Source organism: Rhinolophus ferrumequinum, chromosome 9 (assembly GCF_004115265.2).
Source record: "Rhinolophus ferrumequinum isolate MPI-CBG mRhiFer1 chromosome 9, mRhiFer1_v1.p, whole genome shotgun sequence".
NCBI classification, from domain to species: Eukaryota; Metazoa; Chordata; class Mammalia; order Chiroptera; family Rhinolophidae; genus Rhinolophus; species Rhinolophus ferrumequinum.
The window spans coordinates 83,438,828-83,462,645 of record NC_046292.1 but is presented as its reverse complement, the minus strand read 5'-3'; the positions used below and the strand labels follow the sequence as shown (position 1 = coordinate 83,462,645).

The 23,818-nt window shown below is 39.3% G+C and overlaps 1 protein-coding gene across 5 annotated transcripts in view; it reads left to right on the top strand.

Annotated features, from left to right (window-relative positions):
• GCNT2 (glucosaminyl (N-acetyl) transferase 2 (I blood group)) overlaps positions 1 to 23,818 on the top strand; it is a 93,037-nt gene that overhangs the window by 60,676 nt on the left and 8,543 nt on the right. The window lies entirely within an intron of this gene.

Here is a 23,818-nt window from a genome sequence, read left to right as displayed (position 1 = left end):
TCCTTTATAACCCACCCTGGATATCACCTTCTCTGGAAGCCATCTCTGACAACCCACCTCCCAGAGGGTTGGTCCTCCAACTCTGGGTTCTCCTCTACCCTATGCCACTGCTGCCAGTACTGAATTATAATTACCTGCTAAGTGAATATCTTCTCTGCCCTACCTTCTCAGTTTTTGGGTTTCTTAAGGGTAAGAAATGTGGCATCCATCTTTGTCTTCCCCATCACTGTCCCACACTACCACCTACCACTGTGCCTAATTTGAGGATATATAGAGTTATGGGTGGTTGTGGGTTGGGTCTGGGGAGTGGCTGCATAGCTATGAGAAGATTGGAAGGATGGATAAAAGTGTCTTGTACCTGGGTTGGTGGGGTGGGACTAATCTTGACTAGTTTTTGATAGTAAGGATTAGAGAACAGTGGGTAACGTACTGCTTGGAAGTATAGTTTTACAATAGCTAGATGAACAAATGATGTCAGTAAAGAGAAGGATGTCAGAAAGACCTTGTAGAATTAGTAAGCTCTAGAGTTCCAGTTGGAATGTTAATAGAGCAGTCCTTCCTTAGAAACTCTGGTTCCAGGTAGCCAACCTGCGCCCATCGTGCAGTTGCATCTAATGCCAAGAAAAAACACTGGCATTCTATGTGGACACCTCCAGTTAGTTTCCACCTTATTGCACCTGGTTTGTGTTTTTCCCATAACTTGGCACCACTCCACCCCTGCTGTTAGTACCATTCCTGGCCTGCTCCCAGTTTATGTAGTGAGCTTCTTCTGTCTTAATTTGATCTGGACTGCTCCTCAGCTACTGGCTTAACAAAAACATGAGTATAAGGAAATGAAAGGTTAAAATAAGACAACAATAGAGCGAAACCTGAAAGTTCTCCAGGTGTAGCTCTCAGCAAATGCAAACACTGAGCTATTTAGAAGATAGGTGTTCTCCACAGAAAGGCTCCTAGGGCCTTAAATCTGGGTGCGGCTGGATCAGTTCCAGTCTTTTCCAAAGTACAGTCATGCGTCACTTAACGACAGGGATATGTTCTGAGAAATGTGTCATTAGGTGATTGAGTGCATTTACACAGACTTAATTTAGTATATAGCCCACTACACGCCTAGGCTGTGTGGTACTTGCTCCTAGGTTACATGCTGCTGTACTGAATACTGTTGGCAGCTGTAACACTGTGGTAAGTATTTGTGTATTTGAACATATCTAAACAGAAAATGGGCAGTAAGAATACGGAATAAAAGATAAACAATGGCACACCTGTGCAGGGCACTTACCATGAAGGGAGCCTGCAGGACTGGAAGTTGCTCTGGGTGAGTCAGTGAGTGAGTGGGGAGTGAATGTGAATAAAACATTGTACAATTAGGCTACATTAAATTTATTAAATATGTTTTTCTTTTTTCAGTAATCGATTAACCTTAGCTTACTGTAACCTTTTTACTTTATAAACTTTAAAGTTATTTTTTAACTTTTTACTCTTGTGTAATAAGACTTAAAGCACAAATACATTGTGCAGCTGTACAAAATATTTTCTTTCTATCCCTAATTTATGAGCTTTTTCTTTTTTTTCTTAGTTTTTAAATTTATATATAAACTAAGACACACACACACACACACACATGAGCCCAGGCCTACACAGGGTCAGGACCATCAATAGCACTGTCGCCACCTCCACACCTTGTCCCACTGGAAGGTCTTCCGGGACAATGACACGCATGAAGCTGTCATCTCCTATGATGACAATAACTTCTGGAACACCTCCTGAAGGACGTGCCTGAAGCTCTTTTTGGGGAAGTGTCAGTCTTTTCAGAAATACGTCCATGGTGGGTTTCCTTGGTTTGTTTCTTTGTGTCATAGACTTGCTTATCAGCAGATAATATACCATGACCATTCCTTTCTATGAATGAAAACCTTTCGGTGTTGAGGTCCGTGTTTTCAAACTTTTTAAGGAATTTGCTGAGGTCTGTAAAGCTTCTGTTAAACCCTTCACTGAGAATTTTCTTGGGGGTTCTCCTTTTTCTTCTTTAGTTTCCTGTTCCGTTGCCTCTTCTTCAGCTATGTGTTCCTGTTCCAGTTCTTCAGCTGGACTAATGAAATGACAATTCATTAGTCATTTCGTCAGAACCACCCCTAGGAGTGTCTCCATATTGTCCTCATCCACACCAGGTTAAAGCTGTTTGCCATCTCAGCCACAGCCTTGTGGACTTTTGCAACCTTTGCACAGGGACATTAGCATGGCTATCATGTCGCTAGGTGTCGTTGGCCAAAACATTGTTAGGCAGCACATGACTACATGCAGTGTGTACTCTGTACATCAGCCCAGATTCAGAATTCAGTTTGTAGAAGCTTGAGGACGCATTCAGTCATACCGATTGCACCAACAACCGAGAACGAGCAACACTGATGTATCGTAGAATTAGGTGTAGCGAGTGTGCTTAGAATATTCTGGCCTACAATAAAACTATTTTTTTGTGGCCATATGACAGTCGACCCTGGTACTTATTTTATCAACATGGAGATAAATTCTGGTTGAAGGAAAAATTATACAAAACAGACATTTCCATGGGTTCAACAGAGTTTTAAAATGACGTCATTGTTGTATAGCCAGATAATATTAAGTATACATAATAAACTTGGACATAATTTTCAAAATATTGTTTTCATGATTTGGGCCTGTTTGGCTTGTTTCTCCTCTTTGGTGAAGGGCTGTAGGCTTTTCTCAGGCCAATAATTTGGGGACGATTTATAAGGTACAACTTCTCCTGGCTCTTGGGTACCTAGACTGATGAGTCTACATCATAAAATGCTGAGCTGTTGACAGGGAAACCTTAGACAGCTTACAGGGTATTGACATAATTAAACTATGCTGAAGCTATACGCATTTGAAGGATCATTTATGACACCTATAGCCATTGGCTGTGCTGTAATATTTGGATCATCTTCTTCATTGGGGAAATCTGTACCCAAACATTTTTTGCCCCCCCAACCTCTGTGAAGGAAATAATCTGGAAACCCTATTCTTAACTAACTTTTAATTCCAAATCTTTAGAGCAACATTATGCAAGATAAGAAAAATTGGATTAACATACATATGAATATTTACGCAAGTATAGTATAAATACATTACAATTGATAAGCATCCACTACACTGAAGTAACGTGAATTTAATTCTAGTGGAAAGGATTAATGTAGCTACCACTTCCGAACAGGCAAGACCGTTTCTCCAGTTGACATTCAACCTTCCATTTTTCTCTACCAATTGCATAAGACAAATCTTTTCTAGAAGAAGCAGTTTGTTTTTTTTTAAACAAAAACGTAGATTACATTTCAATGACTCTTTAAAACAATAAAATAAGACATTAAGTGTATATCACAGCCTTACTAGATCTATAACCAATGTCTAAATACTCTCGTTAACGTGAATATCTCTACTCTGTTTCTCCGAACCATGACAACAGCATCTTCATCCATCCCACTTGCGTCCACGTGATACTAGGAAAAGGGACCAGACAAGCAGAGTTTAGGTCCTGACTCCCATTATTCTCTAACTGTGTGACAGTGGCCTTAGTCTACACTGAGGCTCAGTTTACCCATCTGTGATGATGCTAATAATAAATAGTACGCACTGTGTTTCCCCGAAAATAAGACCTAGCCGGACAATCAGCTCTAACGCGTCTTTTGGAGCAAAAATTAATATAAGACCTGGTATTATATTATATTATATTATATTATATTATATTATATTATTATACCCGGTCTTATATACAGTAAAATAAGACCCGGTTTTATATTATATTGTTAGATAAGACCCGGTCTTATAGTAAAGTAAGACCAGGTTTTATATGAATTTTTGCTCCAAAAGACGCATTAGACCTGATTGTCCGACTAGGTCATATTTTCGGGGAAACACAGAGAAGTTAGGAGTATTAAATAAGATAATGTGTATATTTCTGTGGTACTCAGAGGCATTCCTCAGAATCTGCTGTGGGGCCTGTTAAAACACAGATCGCTGGGCCCTACACCCCGGAGTTTCTGATTTGGCAGCTGTGGAGCAGGCTCCAGAAGTTGTGTTTCTAAGAAGTTCCCAGGTGGTAATGATGTTTCTGTTTAGAAAGCACACTTTGAGAACTGCTGGCCTAGACCATCTCTTACAGAGACTGGCGTGCTTATAGATCTGCAGCATATTTTGGCTCTGTTCATTTCCATCAGAGACTCTCCTTGATTGAGAAAAAAAAAGGCAGCCCCAGTCAAAAGGAAAGTGAGCTTGTATAAGGAAACGCTTGATGGTGTTGATTGCATGAAGTAGGTATATGAAAGTAGTGTATGAATAACTGACGTTGCAGAAGTACTTGTATTGAGGAAACATCCTGGGCTGTGCAGTGAGACAAACCTGATGATGGATTGCAGCATTGCCCTCGTCAGCTTTGTGATTTGGGTACCCCCAAACCTCAAACTCTTCATCTGTACCGTCACACTAACAATGTGTGACGTACTTAGTAAGGGTGTTTTGAAACTTAAATGAAAGAAAAATGGGTGTAAATTGAGAGGTTAAGTGTTTATCCATTTATCAACATGAATATATCTTAAGAAAACCTAAATATGACCCAGTATTCCTGAACTAATGAGATCCTCAAGTTGAGAAATGAAATTATTTTAAATTTCATTTCACTACAAAAGGATGCCTACATTGTGTCTTCCCAACCATGTAAACTAGATGTAGATATACCCACAGGGGACTAAGAGTAAATACAGAAAAATTTAAGCAGTTCAATGTGTCGTGATGGGTACTTATTCTTTGTAGTTCTGATTTATTTCCCTTTGTTATTGGAGTAATTTTTGAAACTACTAAAAAGCCTCACTTAGTCCTCACAATAATGCTGTGAAGTATATATTGTCCATTAGAAGAGTGTTTCCTTAAAATCACAAAGGACAACAATAGTGTCTTCAGGACTCTATTTTTGAGATCACATATGAAAGCAGCAGGACTTGGGATTAATGGGTTGTTTTATCTCCTTAAACCCTACCGTGTAATAGAAAGGACTTAAGATGTCTGTTCCATACATAATATAATTTTGCAGAAAAAGAAGTCAACGCAGCCAAGACTGGAAAGTAGGGGAGAGCTTGTCACAATCATCCCACCCAGGTGTTCGCTGGCCCAGCCACATCCTTCCCATTTCAGGTGCAACTGCCTCAATGTCAAAACAAGTGTCCCTCCTAGCTACTGACACGGGGACCATTTTTAAACTCCATTACTGTGAAATTTACAAATATACAACAGCACTGAGAATAGTACAAAAATCTCGTGTGCCCATCAGCCAGTTTCCATAACCATCAACATACTAAACAAACTCAAAGCAAGACAACTTGAAGTTTATAACAAATCTTTGCGTGGATTCTAATTTTCAGAAATATGTAGCTTCCTCTTTTCAAAGGAAATGCAAAAGTTCACTATTCCAGACTAAGGTTTTCTACATATCCTGTAATGACAATTTCCTGAAAGTGAAGATCTCTTCACCCAGCTTACACATTTTGGATATATTACATCAACCAGCGTGAGTTTTCTTCTTCCTTTTTTCCTTGTCATGGAGAAAGAACATCTATAAGCACAAGTTCTTTAAGCTTATAAAAAGCAGAAGTCAGAACTCTGCTTGTTACGACTTCCATTTTCTTGGCCTTTCCTCTTTCTCAGGGAGGGTGGGAAGAGTACCTTACTAAAAGTAGTAAATTGATTAGTGGGATAAACTGTTCCATGTGCAGTGTTTAGTGGTATCTTTTTTTCATTGCTTCTCGCTACTGAATATTCTTCTTCCTCTATTTAAAAAAAAAAAAGGACAAATTGGCAGTCTTACTATTTTATGAGTCCCCTCTGAGTTTGACTTTGTAATTGACAGGAAGATATTTTGCCTTCAGCCAAATCTTAATGTATTTTCCATTACCACATGTTCTCACAGAGCCTTCTTTGTTGGGTTCAATCATTTTGTTAATTTTTCACATGTGTAATTTAATCTGAGATTCCCCGGGTATCAAGCTCTGTAGCTTTGAATGCATTTTCTCTGGTCCTGCAGGGTGGTGTGGAGGGAAGAATACGCACTTTGGCAGCCTGGCCTTGTCATTTAACAGGTCGTCTGACACTGGACAAATTACTTAAGCAAACTTGAGCCTCAGTTAATTTTGGTTTTAGGTCATAAGAGAAAGTGTGGAAGGTATTTAAGAATTTATTAACAAGTAAGAATTGTTTAGGCACTTTTGATTCAACTTCACCCCCTAAAGTGTGTATGTCTGGAGAATAGTGTGTCTCACAGCAGTGACTATGACTTGCTAATATTTGTTTTCAAAGATGTTTGTAGAAAGGCCAGAAGAATCTATGGGTGGCTCTAGGATGTGAGTTTCAGATAATCCCAAAAGGCAGTCAAGGATTGGAACAGTAGTTTGTGGATTTTGATTTTTTAAACACTTCATACTGTACAGCTAAGAACAGTAGAATATTAAGCAAACAGGCAGTAAGTATTATGAGCCATGTATGAATGTTCATTTTCCTTTTTGTAAGTGCTTCAAACTCCAGCCACTGGATCGTGTAAAAGGGGCCACTGACCTAGATATGCACACTACAAAATTATTTTCTCTGTTCTCGCCCCTGCTATTAACTAGCTCTTTGACCTTGGGCACATCACGTAACCTTTCTGGATCTCGGTTGCGTCTATAAAATGAGGACATTGGGCTAGGTGATCTCAAAAAAAGTTTCCTGCATGATTTTGCTTTAACTCTAGAGCATACAGTGGGAGGAGCAAAAATTTTAGAGGCAGACAGATCTTGAGCAATTAATTTCTCCTACGTGGATTTCAGTGTCGTCATCTGTAAAGTGGAGACACCAACAACTTCATGGGATTGTTTTGAGAGTTCTGACAATAAAGGTATATATCTCTCAGTCCAGCCACTGTTAATTCTATTACCATGTCCATCCCTCCCCTCTCTCCCTCTCTGTGGTATATGAATGTCATGATAGTCCTATTAATATTACACTGTGACCAGTAGGATTAATGGAACAATGGCCTCTGGGCAATTAATTCCTCTTTGTCACTGTTACTGTGTCAAGTCTGGATGCCCACCACCACTGCTGCCATGACTCAGAGCTCAGGCCAGTCACCCTAGGCCGTATCCACTCCTGTCTGGTTGTTTTTATGTAACACATTTGCCCTCATTTCTGGAGAGTATTTCATAGATTTGCCCATAAGTGCTGAGCTGGACAGAGGCTAGTGTAGTACATGAGCGGGGGTGGGTGGGGGTGGGGTTGGAGGGAAGAGGGCCCACTGGAGCCAGATCACTTGGCTTCAAGTTCAGCTTTGCAGATTCCTAGTATATATGATTTGAAGCAAATTATGTAATCTCTCTGACTTTCAGTTTCTGTATTTGTAAAATGGGGATGATAATAGTACCTACTATTGTAAACCGTTTACAGGTATCATATCTATCAAATGCCTAGAATGGTGCATGGTGCCGATAACTGTTAGTTGTTTTTATTCCACCCAGTTGCCCTCATTGAGGGACGGCAGGGGCTGGAGAAATGCAATCTCCCAAGATGCAGAGGCTTCTGAAATTACTACAAAGGATCTGGAAGGTTTTCTAGAACTCAGACAAAATCAGCTTGAAATCCTCCGCACCCCCAACTTCCAAAAGTACTAAGGCTCATTCTGCTTGGGGAAATGAGAGAAGCAGAGTAACTGAAAATATGACACTGATTAGTGAGATAGATTATCCCATGTGCACCAACTCATGTACACAAATAGTGGGAAACACAAGTGGCCAACAATAATCTTATGTCAGTATTGATTATCTTGACTCTTGAAGATACCAGCAATTTCCAAATAACCTGACTCTCCTCTCTCTGCCCCAGTTAAAAAAAAAAATGCATTGTTTCCACCAGAATGAGGAGGCACGTGAAGCAGGTTGAAACAGGCTGCCTCAGCGGGGGGCGTCTTGCCTGTCATCCTCTCAGCTTCCATCCGTTGTGTCCCCAAAGGGACATGCGCAGTAAGGAGTGTGCCTTATTTACCTTCAGAGCCCTCCAGTGGTCCACGTGGAATGGAGAACTGTTGTAGAATGAAGAGTGTGGGTTGCCCCCCGCCCCCGAAAGGGTAGGGTGGGGGCTTCTTCTAGCTTGTGATCTTGGGCAAGTCCCTTCAACTCCTCAAACTTCGTTTCCTCAGCCAAGGACTGATACTCTTTTGGCGGTGTATCAGGGGAAGAGAAAGCACATGTTGTGAGCAATGAGTGAAGTAATAACTCTATGCTAGAAGTCCATAGCTAGTAACGTAGAACTCTAGTACTGAAACTCTGAAGCCTGTAGGACCACTCCTGACACACGGACGGTGCCCACTGAATGTGATGATGGTTTGTTGTTGTTGTTGTTTTTAAGTAGAAGATACTGGAAGGAATAGAAACTTGGAATGGTTACTTCAAGAGTAACAAAATGATTTTGTGAAGTGGAACGGGCAATTTCACAGTGGACTTGGAAGGCGTATTGTCATCATTTAAGTTTAGAGAAACCGAGCGTACAAAGGTGAAGTGAGTGATTGGGTTGCGTGATTTAGCAACTGAACTGGGTCACAAAGATGGGACTTCTAAGTCATGATACAGTAGTCTTTATATATTTAGTGCTTCTCCTAATTTCTCTCTGAAATATCCTAGATATTGGAGCAAAAGGGTAGTAACAGCGTTTTGGTTTGTAAGCAGTCTAATATTGAAAAATGGGTTTTAATGACAGGATTCTATAAAAAGTGTTCAGAATTCATTTTTAAAAAGATAGTGAATGTTATTATTTCTCACATGAAAAAAATCCCCACCGAAAATCCCCTCACGCTGCTCTGTGTAGTCAGCCCCTACCCCCAGTCCAAACCCTTGGCAAATCCTGACCTGTTCTCCATCCCTATGGTTTTAACCTTTCTAGAATGTCATAAAATGGAGACGTAGAATATGTAGCCTTTGGGGTCTGGAAAAGCAGCTTCCTAGTCTGCCTTTCTTTTAATGAGTTCATTTGTGTCTTCCAAGGTGTATAAGGTGGTTTCATATAGATCCTCTGGCAGCTTTCTTATCTGTTGAGTATTGGTTCCATTTGGCTCACTTTTCTTTTCTCATGTTAGTTATTTATTATTCTCCATAAATAATAAATCAGTTGGACTTATTGTTTTTTTAAAAAGTAGGGTCATTTGTAGTAATATACATTTGGGGTAATAAACTAAAAGTCAATGTAGCATATAATCATATCATTAGTCAGCTTGATTTGGTATGCTTATGGTACCTTGGATTTGACAGTATCTATCATTCAGAATAAAGGTGGGAACTTCATAAACTTACTTGGAAGAATAAGAATAACCAAAACTATGTTCTACTTTTATTCCCGAAACACATGTGATAGACTCACAAAATTTCCCACCATGAGTCCTTTTGATCAATGGGATCGTATGAGAGCATCATAATGAGTTTGCCACCACGCCCCAGTATGATTTCTGATCAGAAGTCACGCAGAAAAGGATCTGTCTATTGTATTAGTTTCAGGTGTACAACATGGTGACTAGACATTTATATAACTTAAAAGTCATCAACCTGAAAAGTCTAGTAACCATCTGACACCATACACAGTTATCACAGTATTGCTGACTATATTCCCTATGCTGTACTTTACATCCTGTGACTGTTTTGTAACTGCCAATGTGTAGTTCTTAATCCCTTTATCTTTGTCACCCCCCCCACCAACCCTTCTCCCACCTGGCAACCATCAGTTTGTTCCCTATATCTATGAGTTTGTTTCTGTTTTGTTTGTTCGTTTATTTTGTTTTTTAAATCCCACATATAAATGAAATGATGTGGTATTTGTCTTTCTCTGTCTGACTTATTTCACTTAGTATAATATCCTGTAGGTCCATCCATGTTGTCACAAATGACAAGATTTCATTCTTTATGGCCACGTAATATTCTTTTGTATATACCACGGGTGCCAAAAAACTGTATACACATGACTGGTATTCATCTTTTGTTATTGGTGTATATTATTACAATTTTTTTTCCTTTCTTAAGTGTGTATGCATTTTTCTTGGCACCCTCTGTACGTACCACATCTTCTTTTTCCAATTGTCTGTTGGTGGACACTTAGGTTGCTTCCAGTCTTGGCTATTGTAAATAAGGGTGAACATAAGGGTGCATATATCTTTTCAAATTGATGTTTTCGTTTTCTTTGAAAAAATAACCAGAAGTGGAATTGCTGGGCCATATGGTAGTTCTATTTTTTATTACTTTAGGGACCTCCATACTGTTTTCCACAGTGGCTGCACCAATTTGCAATCCCGCCAACAGTGTATGAGGGTTCCCTTTTCTCCACATTCTCACCAACAGTTTCTTTTTTTTGTTGTTTTGATTTATTGATAATAGCCATTCTGACAGGCGTGAGGTGGTACCTCATTGTGGTTTTAATTTGCATTTCCCTGAGGATCTGTGATATTGAGCATCTTTTTATATGTCTATTGGCCATCTGTATGTCCTCTTTAGAGAAATGTCTATTCCAGCCCTCTGCCCATTTTTAAATCAGATTGTGGTTTTTTTGGTGTTAAGTTGTATGAGTTTCTTACGTATTTTGGATATTAACCCCTTATATATTTTGAATATTAACCTCATATATTTTGGATGTTATTGGGTGTATCACTGGTGAAGATCTTCTCCCATTTAGTAGGTTGTCTGTTTATTTTGTTTGGCTTTTGTTATGTAACTTCTAATTGTAGCCCAGTTCTTTTCATCTGAATGTTGAGGTTAAATAGATATTTCAGGAATTTTAGGCCTATCCTGTGGCTTCCTATATTTCTAAAAAGTATTGCAAACTTCCTGGGGTCAGGGATGGCAGGGTTGGGTGCAAGGAGGGGGTGTGGGGAGTGTGTGGGGGCCGGGGGGTGTCCACACGTTGGGGGCACATCACTAGGCTCTTTCTCCCATGTTTCGTCTCTTTTCAAAGCTATTTGTTTATTTATTTATTTATAGCAGTAGCAGATGAATTTTTATTAAAATAGATTTTCCTGAAGATTTTGTCAGAAGACAGGTCAGGTCTAACCCCAGACTTGCCAAGTTAGACCCTTCCTCGCAGCCCCTTGAGCGGCCGCAGCCTGCGCTCCGAGTTTATCACTGCGAGTGGCCCTCCCTCCCCCGCCAAGGCCGTGGGGGACGGCAAGGACAGGTACTCTTAGACGTTTTTTTCCCTTCTGTTCTTTTGTAGTTTACCTGTATGTCAAAGTTTATTTAGATGTTTCTCATATTTGCAGAAGAGGAGTGTAAACAGAAGAACAGCTTTTGCTGCTCCGTATAAAAGATTAGGCTTGCTATAAATAGACACTTATTTTCCCGAATTAGCAACCTATATATACCCCAGTACTTGCAGCAACAAGTGGAATTTACCACTGACCTTTAATTCCTTTGGACCTGTCTTGGGTTGTAAAAGGGTTAAATTTAGACAAGAGTCCTAAGCAAACACGATTTTTATTTGGCTGCTTTTACATGGATTTGGAAGGAATGTTTTACAAGCTGCGAATGGATTTTTGATTTGTACCCAACTGGATGTAGCCTGGTGCCTTGTTTTGCAGATGAAGAAGGCACTGTATGCGGGGCAAGATGAAAATGTGCCTAATGGAGTCAGTAAGGACCTTTCCCCAGACACCAGACAAAGCAGTACATACAGGGCCTGCTATGTTCTTTGGATTCCAGGAAGGAAGGAGCTGCCAGGGTCTCCCTTCCCGTGTAACAGTGTGAGAGGGCAAATCAATACCGTAAATACTTTTATTTGAAACAGTCAAATCTAGGGAATTCCACTTGAAATGTAAATACCTAACTCAAACTGTGAACAAACGCCTTTAAACAAATAGATTACAAAGAAAATTTACTACTTGATGTTCAAGCGCTGCAAATAACGGAATCTCCTGAGTTTCTGTAATCTAACAAAATTTAACTCTTAAGGAAACAGTTGTTTTAACTGATAAACCTATCAAAGTGGTAACCATGTACATGAGAGATGTACATGGTTACATTTAAGGAAACTTAACCCATATATATCAATGGTAAAGACCACTTGTGAAAGGTTATTTGCAATCTATATTCGACACAGGTTAGTCCACTAGTTAATAGCTATATTGTAGTCTAAAGGTAATGCAGAAGTATTTATTTGTACAAAAAGATGCTTTGTGAAATGTTTTCTTAATGATTGTTACTTGTAGGTATAAGATCTTATAGTGTTTGGCCTTTTTTTTAACTTTCATTTTTGTTCTTTATACTTTTATGCATTATTTGAATCCATTCTAATAACAGTCTTCAATTTCTCACAAATTGTAGAATAATGTTTTTTAAGAGGAAAAAGTAAAGATTCACAAGGTAAATGTGCTTTAAGATGCTTAACACTAGCTAATTTGGAGGAGTTGGAAAATAAACAATTGGTCTCCTCTTTGAACTTTTGTACTTTTAAAACTTCCAAAGCTTAACAATAACATTGCTTTATCTGGCACAATAGAAAATCTCTCCTTCCTGAGGCACGATCCATGGTGTTTTAAAAGCTAAAAAGTATTATTCCTATGAAAGGGATGTTCAATAGAATATTCTACCCAGGGTTCTCAACCCCGGCCACTCATTACCAACATGCAGGGCATCTTAAATAATAACCACTGCCTGGGCCTCACCGCTGACCCATTGATTAGAATACCTGGAAGATGGGCACAGTCATCGGTACTTTTTTAAAGTTCCACATATGATTCTGCAGTGTAGCTAGAGTGGGAAACACTAAAATAGATGAAGGCTCATGTTAGAGATAAAAACTGAAGAATGGAACTGATTATCTTGTTTACTTGCCGTCATTCATTTGCTAACACTTGCACTGGAAAAAAATCAGTTCAGGTTTTGCTGGGAGGAAAAGAACTTACAGAATTCAGTGACTTGAAAGTTTTTCCTGATTCTGAGTTCTGACCAGGGCCAACTCCATGAAGGCTGGATGAACTTGATGGCATCACTGGCTGGACCCAGGCCTCTCCGCATGTGGGCCCTCATTCCCCAGTGGGCTTGCCAAGGCTGCTTCACTTGGCAGCCTCAGGGGAGGGTAAACCCTAGTCGATGAATAGTTTTTAAGTCTCTGCTGGGTCACATTTGCTAATGTCCCATTGGCCAAAGCAAGTCACATGGCCAAAGCCCCATTCAAGGTGTGGAGAAATATTCTGTATCCCTTGATGAAAAAGCTGCAGTCGTATTGAATGAAGGCATGCATATAGCGGTGGGATGCATTCATGAGCATTTTTTGCAGTGTATCACAACAAATCAAAATATATTCTTTAATGAAAACATTTGATAAAGCAAAATATTTACTGGGATCTTTAAAAAAACATTTTTCTAGTTAAGTTTAGGAATGCACATGTAACTTTCATTTTAAAAGAAATTTAATGTAGTTAAGTAATTTTTAAAATAGCTACCTACCCCCAATGGTCATAAAAGTAACATTTAAAAAATGAGAAAAAAGATCAAATACATGGTGATGGAAGGAGAACTGACTCTGGGTGGTGAACACACAATGGGATTTATAGATGATGTAATACAGAATTGTACACTTGAAATCTATGTAATTTTACTAACAATTGTCACCCCAATAAATTAAAAAAAAATAAGAGAAAGAGAAAAAACAATAAAGGACTATCCAAATTGGGGGAAAAAATGAGAAAACACATAAAATGACAGATTAAAATAAAAATCATCAATAAACTCAATACTCAGAGATAATATGTTAGTATATTTCTTTCAGTCTTTGTTTTCATATAAAAGCATATATTTTTACATGCTTTTACTGTTTTTATAATTGACTATCCTCATGTAACGGTATGTCATGGTTTTTCCATGTCATGAAGAATTCTTCCCTGTAATTTCTAATAGCTCTGTAGCACACCATCATTTGAATGACTATAATTTATTTAGCAAAGCCTCAAGTTATGGGCATTTACAAGGTCTTACCAGTAATAATAATCAATTGTTTTATGAATAAAATTGCTAATGAATAACGACATACTTTTACAGCAACCTACTATGTACCCAGTGCCATTCAGGGCATTTTAAGTATATTGTGCACTCCACAACAACTCCATGGGGTACTGTTTTTACCCTCATTTACAGACAGGGAAACTGAGGACCAGAGTTTAGTATCAGAGTCTCTCTTAACTGCTGCATTACACTGCCTCTCATATAATAATTTACAAATAACTTCCTTAGGACAAATTCCAATACCCTGAATTGCTGAGTCAAAGGATACACGCACGCGCCCGCGTGAACACACACGCACACACACACACTCACACACATATGTATATATTTTTTAAACTTTTATTTATTTTAAGTGTGTTTTTCTAGGACCCTTAAACTCCAAGTCAAGTAGTTGTTTCAATCTAGTTGTGGAGGTCACAGTGGCCCATGTGGGGATCGAACCAGCAACCTTGTTTAAAGCACCGTGCTCTAACCAACAGAGCTAACCGCACCCCCCTCCCCCGCATATGTACATATTTAAGGGTTTTGATACAGAGTGTCATAATGCTTTTCCAAAATTGCACCTGTTTACACTCTCACTGGCAGGCCTGGGACATGCATTTCCCTATACCCTCTCCCCCATTTTCTAAACCTTTGCCAGCTTGATAAGCATGAAAAGAGGAAAGGGTCAGGGACTCTATGGGAAATCTCTGTATCTTCTGCTCAATTTTGCTGTGAACCTATAACAACTCTAAACAAAAAAATAATAAAGTCTAGGGCCGGCCGGGTGGCTCAGGCGGTTGGAGCTCCATTCTCCTGGCTCCGAAGGCTACCGGTTCGATTCCCACATGGGCCAGTGGGCTCTCAACCACAAGGTTGCCGGTTGGACTCCCGCGGGGGATGGTGGGCTGCACCCCCTGCAGCTGGAGAGGGCGACCGGACCTGGAGCTGAGCTGCGCCCTCCACAACTAAGACTGAAAGGACAACAACTTGAAGCTGAACTAAGATTGAAAGGACAACAACTTGACTTGGGAAAAAGTCCTGGAAGTACACACTGTTCCCCAATAAAGTCCTGTTCCCCTTCCCCAATAAAAAAAAAATTAAAAAAAAAAAAAAACCCAAAGAGATCCAAGTTTAAAAAATAATAATAATAATAATAATAAAGTCTATTTTAAAACTTTTTTTTAAAGAGGAGAGGCTATCTTAGGATTTAAACTTTGGTAACTTTAGTTCTTAACAAGATTGAGCTTGTTTCCTTTTTCTAAATTGAATTATAGACATATAATGTTATATTAGTTTCAGATGTACAACATAATGATTTGTATATTCTGCAAAACAATCACGACAATAAGTCTAGTTAACGTCCATCACCACATTACAAATTTCTCTTTCTTGTGATGGGAACTTTTAAGATTTACTCTTTTAGCAACTTTCAAATATTATTATTATTTAATACAGTATTATTAACTATAGTCACCATGCTGTACATTATATCTCCAGAATTTATTTTGAACTTACTTTCTTATAGCAGACATTTGCATAAGCCAAGATATGGGGAACTAGATAGGTGAAAATAGAAGACCAACTCAGGAATTCCCAAAAGGTTGACAGAACACCTGGATGTGTATAGACAGTGAGGAAAGTTGAGACCTGGAAACCAAGTGTTGCAAAGTACACGTCAACCAGGTTAGGCAGACAGTAGGAGTGAGTGAAGCCTGGTGGGAAACAGGGTGGCACAAGAGAGCCCCTGGCTGCCTAGAGCCCCAGTGAATTGTTGTCGAGGGACCCTGGCAATCCAGACTTTCATGGGAAATCCATTTTCTTCAGTGACTCCCTTCCATGGGGTCAAACCAAATAGGCCTACCAATCAGATGTGGTTTATGAGCTGTTTATAGTCTGGGGACAAGATTGCAAAACATCCTTATGTGTGTGGTCAGCATTTTGTTATCTTCCTGTCCGGAATGTGATCTATAGCAGCTTTTGAAGGAGGAAATAAATGTTAAGCTGGGTCCTGGGGGAGCAGAAACAGCAATGTAAAATGAGAAATGGGGTGAGGAGTCAGAATTCTAGTAAGAGGTGGAATGGGCACCAGCAGGAGAGGTCTGGGATGATACAAATCTGAATGTGCTTTCACATGTCAGAGGGTGAGTGGTTGGTGGGCATCCAAAGTGGCTTGAGGAAACAGACACAGGGTGGCGATGCAAAGTAATCCCACATAGAAGAGGAACAGGGTTTTAACTCTGATTATAGAAAGAGCCATCTGGTGGTGTTGCCAATGTAGTGGGCAGGCTGGAAACTTCACACTCTCAGGAAAACAGGGGAACTTAAGGAAACTTACAAAGGGACACTAATGGCCATTTTCTGGCTGCTTGAGATGTGTAATGCCAAGTAGAGGACACCCGAAACAGTATTAGTGGGAGGGGCAGGAGAAATAATAACACAGAGAGTGCATATAAATATAACCCAGTTGTTCATTTTAATATTTCTTTCTTTTCTACATTGAATTAGCATAATTTTGCACTAATGACAAGCAAATCAGATGAAAGAAACTTACTTTGCTTTGACACATTAAAAACAAAAAATGCAACATGTACTCACACAGATCAAACTCTTTCAAAGAATGTACAGAGAGAAGATGCTGAAAGACAAATTATGTCTTTCAGAGAGAGAGCTGGAGTTGAGAAACTTGCATTGTACCACTAGAAGCAACACTTTTTAGAAGGAAAATAGTTCTTAAAGGTTGGCTGTTTTTATTTTTTTCGTTCTCTCACAGCATAATTTTGGTGCAGCCCACTGGCTGGGTCAAATCCAGGGTGCCCCTCTCACATCCTAAAACCATCTCTGCCACACATAGGTGTTAAGGTCCGGAATTGTCCCCCTCAGACAGACAGAGAACCCGCACAATAATGCAAGTCACACAGCGAGGTTTATTTCCAGCCAGCTGGGGTCCGAGTCTCTGCCCGACGCAGCGGGTTTTAACAAGGACCCCAAACACTTAAAGCCAAGGGTTTATATAGCATTTTCAAGGCTTTCCATAGCTTCAGAGAGTACTAGATAAACTTACAGGACTTACATAGCTTCAAAGAGGATAAGATTTACTACAGGACAAGGAGACCAGAAGTATAAGATAAGCTACAGGACTTGCATAGCTTCAAAGAGTATAAGATTTACTACAGGACAAGGAGACCAGGAGTATAAGATAAGCTACAGAACTTGCATAGCTATAAGGAGTATAAGATAAGCTACAGAACTTCTAGTCTCCATGCTGCAACTGCCCACATCCTGGAATTTTATAATTATGTTGTTTCAGGCTAGGGGCTGTTAACCCTGACCTAAAGATAGCAGTTCTCTTGCTAACAGTCTCTTACAATAGGCACTACAGTGAGGCTTCTGAGCACCACTCTTAGCCAATCACATGCCACACATCACTTAAGATCCACCTCTAATTCTACCCATATACCTTTCAATGAAGGCTTTTCTAAAGCCTTGTTAAAACAAAGGGATTGTTGAAATAAAGACTGCTGGGTCTTATGCCCAGAGTTTCTGATTCAGCCTGCAATGGCGCTCAGGAATTGGATTTCTATGCTCATCGCTTTAGATTGAAGTTTAAAAAAGTAGATTTTAAAAAAATAGCTATATAATTGTTTTAAAATAAAAAAGTCAGGGAAAGCTTGAAGAAGTGCCAGTAGATTGGAAATGAGTTGGGGGCTCCTGTACTGCACAAAAGTTCAACAGAAGGGACTAATTAGCAGATTTGGGTTAATCACGAAGGTGAAGAATTTTAAAGAATGTCATAGTTTAGTGGAGGAAAGAAGGGAAATTTGTCAGAGCACAAGTCTGGAAGTAGTGAAATTGAAGACCTTCACTGACTCAGAAAAATTTGCCATAATTTAAGGGGTATTTGACCAAGAGCTAAAAATGATAAGCATCCAGAGAAATGCAAGCAGAGGGCCAATGAATCAAGGTGAGGATTGTAATGGAATCTGAACTACTCTAGGATAAGAACTGCCCTCTTTTCTAAATGCTTCCACTAACCTTTCCTGTTCTTCACTGGAAGACTGTCCAGAAAAGATTCTTGAGTAGAGGTATCCAGGCTGCTAGTAAAAATATCGATAAATATAAACCCTTCTGCATACACTAGGCTGAAAGCTCCAAGGAAATCTCATTCACGACTTTCACCCCAGCATCTCCTCTAGAACACGGGGAAAACCATTTGAATAAGTGAGTAAATTATTTGGAAACAAAATCAGCCAGTTACTTAGCATGTCTGCACTCCTGAGCAATTCACTTAAATTTCCTAGGCTCTAGTTTACACAGCTTGACAGTGAGGGGAACATATTAAGATATTAAAACACATGAAAATGTCTTAACTCCCCTTGAGTCTAAAACCCATTCTTTCTTTCCTCACTCCATCTTTTCATTTTACACCCAAGGAAAAGTGAATTTGTTGGCAGTTATCAGAGGGGCATGAAGAGATGTCATTTTAAGGATGTTATGCCATTGACCATCTCAGGGACTGCAGAACTCCAAAAAAAACATCCACACAAAACAAAACACAGTCTCTTTTGGCATGTTTCATTTGTTAACAATCCTAAGTGATTAATGCACCACTGGTAGGTGAAAACGATAAGGTATCTTTTTATTTCTAAAAGTGACCCCAGTTAACAATGAGACAAAGAGGCTGCAAGTTATTTTAACACTGCATTTCCTGGTTATAAGGTAATTTTCCATTTTTTTAATTGTCAAAGCTAGTCAGCAATGAACAATGTGAATTGTTCTTAGAATATTCACAAGCACAATTGCTAAATCAGTGAAGCAAGTATGACTCAGAGGTATGTAAATAAACTTTAAAAAATATAAAAGCAACACAATGACATTAAAAAAAGCTTTATCAACTTAAAACATTTTTCATTCCATATACAAATATCTGTACATGGTTTTATTAATAATGTAAGATTTCATGTTCGCAACAAGGGGTGATTTTTGTCCCCCAGGGGACATTTAACAAAATCTGGAAACATTTTTGATTGTCACAACTGGGGTGGAGGGAATGGAGGGTGGAAGGGCTACTGACATCTAGTGGGTAAAGACCAGAGATCCTGATAAACGTCCTGCACTACACAGAGCAACCCCCACAGCAAAGAATTATCCAGCCAGATGTCACAGTGTCAAGGTTGAGAAACGTGCTTTAGATTATAGTAAAAAAAAACAGTGTCTTCTACAGCTCCATGTCCCCAGGATTTTAATAAAGGGATTGTTTTCAGCCATTTACTGAGCAGTTATGTATGCCAAGCTCTGTGCGAAGCACAATGCATACATTATCTTATTTCACACTAACAAAATCCTGTGAGGTTTTGAAGGCTAGTACATGATGTCTCAGAGATTATGTAACTGTTCAAGGTCACACAGCCAGTAATAGCCGAGGCAGAGATTTGAAATGCTGACTATCTGACTTCAAAGCCTGTGCCTTTAGTGATTCCGTATAAATAATGTCACAATGAACATCATATACAGATTTTCACATGTTAAAAATTATTTTCTTAGCTTATTTTGAAACTATTGGTTGAAAGGGCCAAAGGGAATTGGCAATTATGGTGGCTTTTCCTACATGTTTCCAAATTGATTTTCCAGAGTTGTACCAATTGACAGCATCACCACGAAGAATTGTGAGAAAATCCCTTTCAATACACAGACATCAGCATTGACTTTTGACATTTAAAAACAAAATTCCTTATTTATTTAATAAGTTTAAAAGTATAAATCTGAGCTTAAATAATAAGCAATTGCCAGAATTTGTTACTTGATATAGGTCTCCCCAAATGAGGGCCACACTGTGGAAGAAAAATAAGAAGAAAATTAAGTTAGTATAAATAAAGCTTGTATTTCAAAGAATCACATTCATTTATTCAACAAATGCAGTTATTTGACTAATAAAGGCTGAGCCCCAAGAAAAACATTCCTGGTTACTCTGTAAACTTTATCTCAAGCCTTTTGTTTAAATAAGCCTATGAAGAGCAAATGAGAGAATTGGATTTTATAGTTAAAAATGTTTTCTTTGATAATATTGGTGTTTTCTTCTTGCCCCATCCTAGAATGAATGAAAAACAGACCCTTCCTTGGATACCTGTGAACTGAGGGAAGATTTATACCCGTATACCCTGTAACTATCCTTCTCCCATCCTGACAATCAATAACAACCATAACAACAACAACAATAGTACAATCATCTAGTCCAGTATTTTTATAATAGTAGTCGTATCCCATTAGTGGATCCAGAAATCATTTCAGTAGGTTTTGACTAGAATTTTTAACATGAGAATAGACCAGAAAGTAACGTAAAATAAGCAAGTGCGTTACATGTAATAAGCCTAAGAGTTATTTTGTGAAACTTCTGTTTGCATTTGCGTGTGTGTGTGTGTCTGATGGTGTAGAACTGTTTTTCTGTCCAGTGGATTGCAGTCTAAAAGGTTGAAAAACCACTGACCTAATCCGCCTACTTCATTAGAAAGGTGAGTCTGAGAGATGTTAAATTATGCACTAGGATACACAGCTGGGTAATGACAAAGCTGGGATGAGAACTAAGTGCCCCAATTCTTCGGCCAGTGTCTATTCCATCAGAGGGTTTGCTGGAAGTCGATCTCTGGGAGAAAAACCGGAAACAGAGTTGGGCTTAGTAGATGCTTTTATGGAGTAGCAGCAACTGAATGTTGGCACAAAAGATGGGATCAGTAGCTGTGGGGTCTCCATGTACATGAACCCAAGCCAAATTCACTTACTTACTGAACAGTGGGCACACTATACATTTAGGCTATTCGATCTTTTGCTTGTCGTTATCTCTTCAAAATAATAACCAAGTGATGCCTACACAGTATTCTAATTGAGCGGTCACCAGAAGTCTTGAGTGGTTTATCTCCTCCCTAAGCTGGTTGTACCAGGCAGGACAGATGTGGAGGAAAAGGTGACTGATGGCCACCTAGGGTATTGCCGTAGGGCATCCTGATACAGGTTGGCCCTTGCTAAAAGGGTAGAAGAAACACCTTTTGATACTGAGAAGTAGAACATTATTACACCTTAAATTAGTGTGGCCTATTGGGAAGCCAAGGCAGCAACCAGGCCTGTCTGATCCACACAGGAGCTAAGTGGCCCTCCCCACCAGCACTAAAGGCTAAGTTGATGGATACCACATTCATTCATTCTTGTGGGCTGTGATGCTAAGCGCCCCCTGAGGACTGGCCCTCTGCTCAAGATTTTCCAAAAACAGGTGAGCTGATTGTCTTCAAGGAGGTGATTTGAGAGGTCTACTAAAATGCAAATATATTCCCACAGTTGGGACAAGTTTGTTACATTAACCAAAGGATGTAAAGGCATTTACAGATTTCTTCATAAGAGCAGAATTTGAGGGAGAATAGGAGAGTGAGTCTAAGTCGGAAACTTGATGAAGGCTGAGGGAAGGACGTAAAGGAGAAGAGAAAAAGAAGCTGTGTCTTCTTCACAGTGTTGACAATAGCCCAGAGCATCTCAGACTTGATCGTGCTTAGGAATCCTCTGGGGAGGGTGTGAAGATGCTGACTTTGGTGCCGGAGGGGCCTGAGATTCTGCACGTCTAACAAGCTCCCAGGTGATTGCTCCCAGTCCAAGAACCACACTTGAAAAGCAAGGCTTTTTGTCCATTTCTGCCAGATATTTCTGTGCCTCAGAATTCTTTTCAAAAAGAGACAAAGTAGAAATGAACTTTGTCAGTGTTTGTCCTTCTCCCTGCTTCTGCTTTTTAAAATGTCATTTTTTTTAATGCAGATACATGACTACTAGTTGAACAGATATATTTGAGATTTGTCATCACACAGAAATTATAGGAGCTGATGTTTGAAATTTTATTAGCAGGAAGTTCATAGGTGTCGTGTCTATTTTAAAGACAGCAGTAATTATAAATGTCATGATCTTATCTCTAGAATAATGGGATGAGATTCTGAGTAAGAATCAGTTTGTGATGATCAATGTTAATGAGAATGAAAGAGGAAGAAAAATGTCTTGTCCTTTTAAACATATAATCATTTAAAGGTGGATAAGAAACTTGTCACCATGGCAATATTTTATTCACCCTTTTCTGCTGTAGTTATTTAATCAAAAAAATTAATCTAATCTTGCTGACATGAGTAAATATACCAGATCATCTCTTTGCTTCCCAGATTGCCCTCTTCCTACCCTCCAACTTAACCAGGCAACTTTCATTCTAAATTCTTTTAAAATGTGTGCTGAGAACAAAATAAAGAAGCTTCTTTTTGGACAGACAAGCACTAAAATAAAATTTAAAGCAATTAAATGCAAATTAAAGCAATAGGAAGAAATATTGCTTAATAAATAGTGTTTTTCTTGAATATCCAACATTTGTAAGCGAAGTTTTCGAGTTTGGCAGCAAGAAAAGAAGAATCTTGCCTTATACAGAGTCCTTGGGGGTAAAGACTCATGCTATTTACAGGAAAGCTGTGCAAAATTTAATTTTAGTTGGGAAACCTTGGTGCAATTCTTGATTTAGATCATTTTATCATTATCGTGTGACATCAGGGCAAAAAAACAGAGCTTTATTCTTTGAAAAATGCACAAGTTTTTATTAATGTTTTTAAAGAGGAAAAAATTTTATGTGCTTAATCCAATTAAACGTCTTTAAAAGTATTAGTCTTGTCCAATTTTTTTTCTTATTAAAAAATATCCATCTTCTTGGGTAATCTTTTCTCATCAGTGTGTATTTAGTGTTCTACTTGCCACCATAACAATTTACCACAAATTTAGCAGCTTAATGAACATAAATGTATTGTCTTACACTTCTGTAGGCCAGAAGTTTGACATGGGTCTCACCAGGCTAAAATCAACGCATTGGCGGGGCTAAGGTTCTTTCTGTAGGGTCTGGGTGGGATCTGTTTCCTTGCCTTTTCCAGCTCCTAGAGGCCACTTGCATTCCTTAACCCCTTCCTCCATCTTTAAACAGAAAAGATGAGTTGAGTCCTTCTCACTTCACACCACTCCGATGAACACTTCTGCCTCCCTCTTTCACTGTCAAAGACCCTTGTGATTACATTGGGCCCACCTGGATAAGTCAGGACACTCTCCCTATTTCGCTATTTTACTGTCAGTTGATTAGCAACTTTAACTCCCCTTTTCCATGTAAAACATAGCTTATTCTCTGGTTCTAGGGATTAGGATACAAACTTCTTTGAATATGTTGGGAAGGAGAGGGGCCATTATTCCGCCTACCACTGTATTTGGCAATGTCTGAAGCTTTTTTGATTATCACAAATGGAGCATATGTACCACTGGCATATAGTGGGTGGGGGCCAGGGGTGGTGCTAAACAGGACAGAATCTGCAACAAATAATAATGTCAAGTTAGAGAAACCTTGGCTTAGCAAGATGACAACCTAAAATTCCCCTCCTCCCCTAATTCTTTACATTTCAAAGGTGAATTAGATAATATACAAATTAGATAATGGATCAGCAGCAGCATTTGGTCCAAGAACAACCGAAAGAAATAGAGAAGATGAGTGGATTAGTGTACACCAATCTTTCTAGGAAAAATTCAAAGCACAAAACCTGCTGCTGGGGCCGGTCCGGTGGCTCAGGCGGTTAGAGCTCCATGCCCCTAACTCCGAAGGCTGCCGGTTCGATTCCCATATGGACCAGTGGGCTCTCAACCACAAGGTTGCCAGTTCGAGTCCCGCAAGGGATGGTGAGCTGTGCCCTCTGCAACTAGCAATGGCAACTGGACCTGGAGCTGAGCTGCGCCCTCCACAACTAAGACTGAAAGGA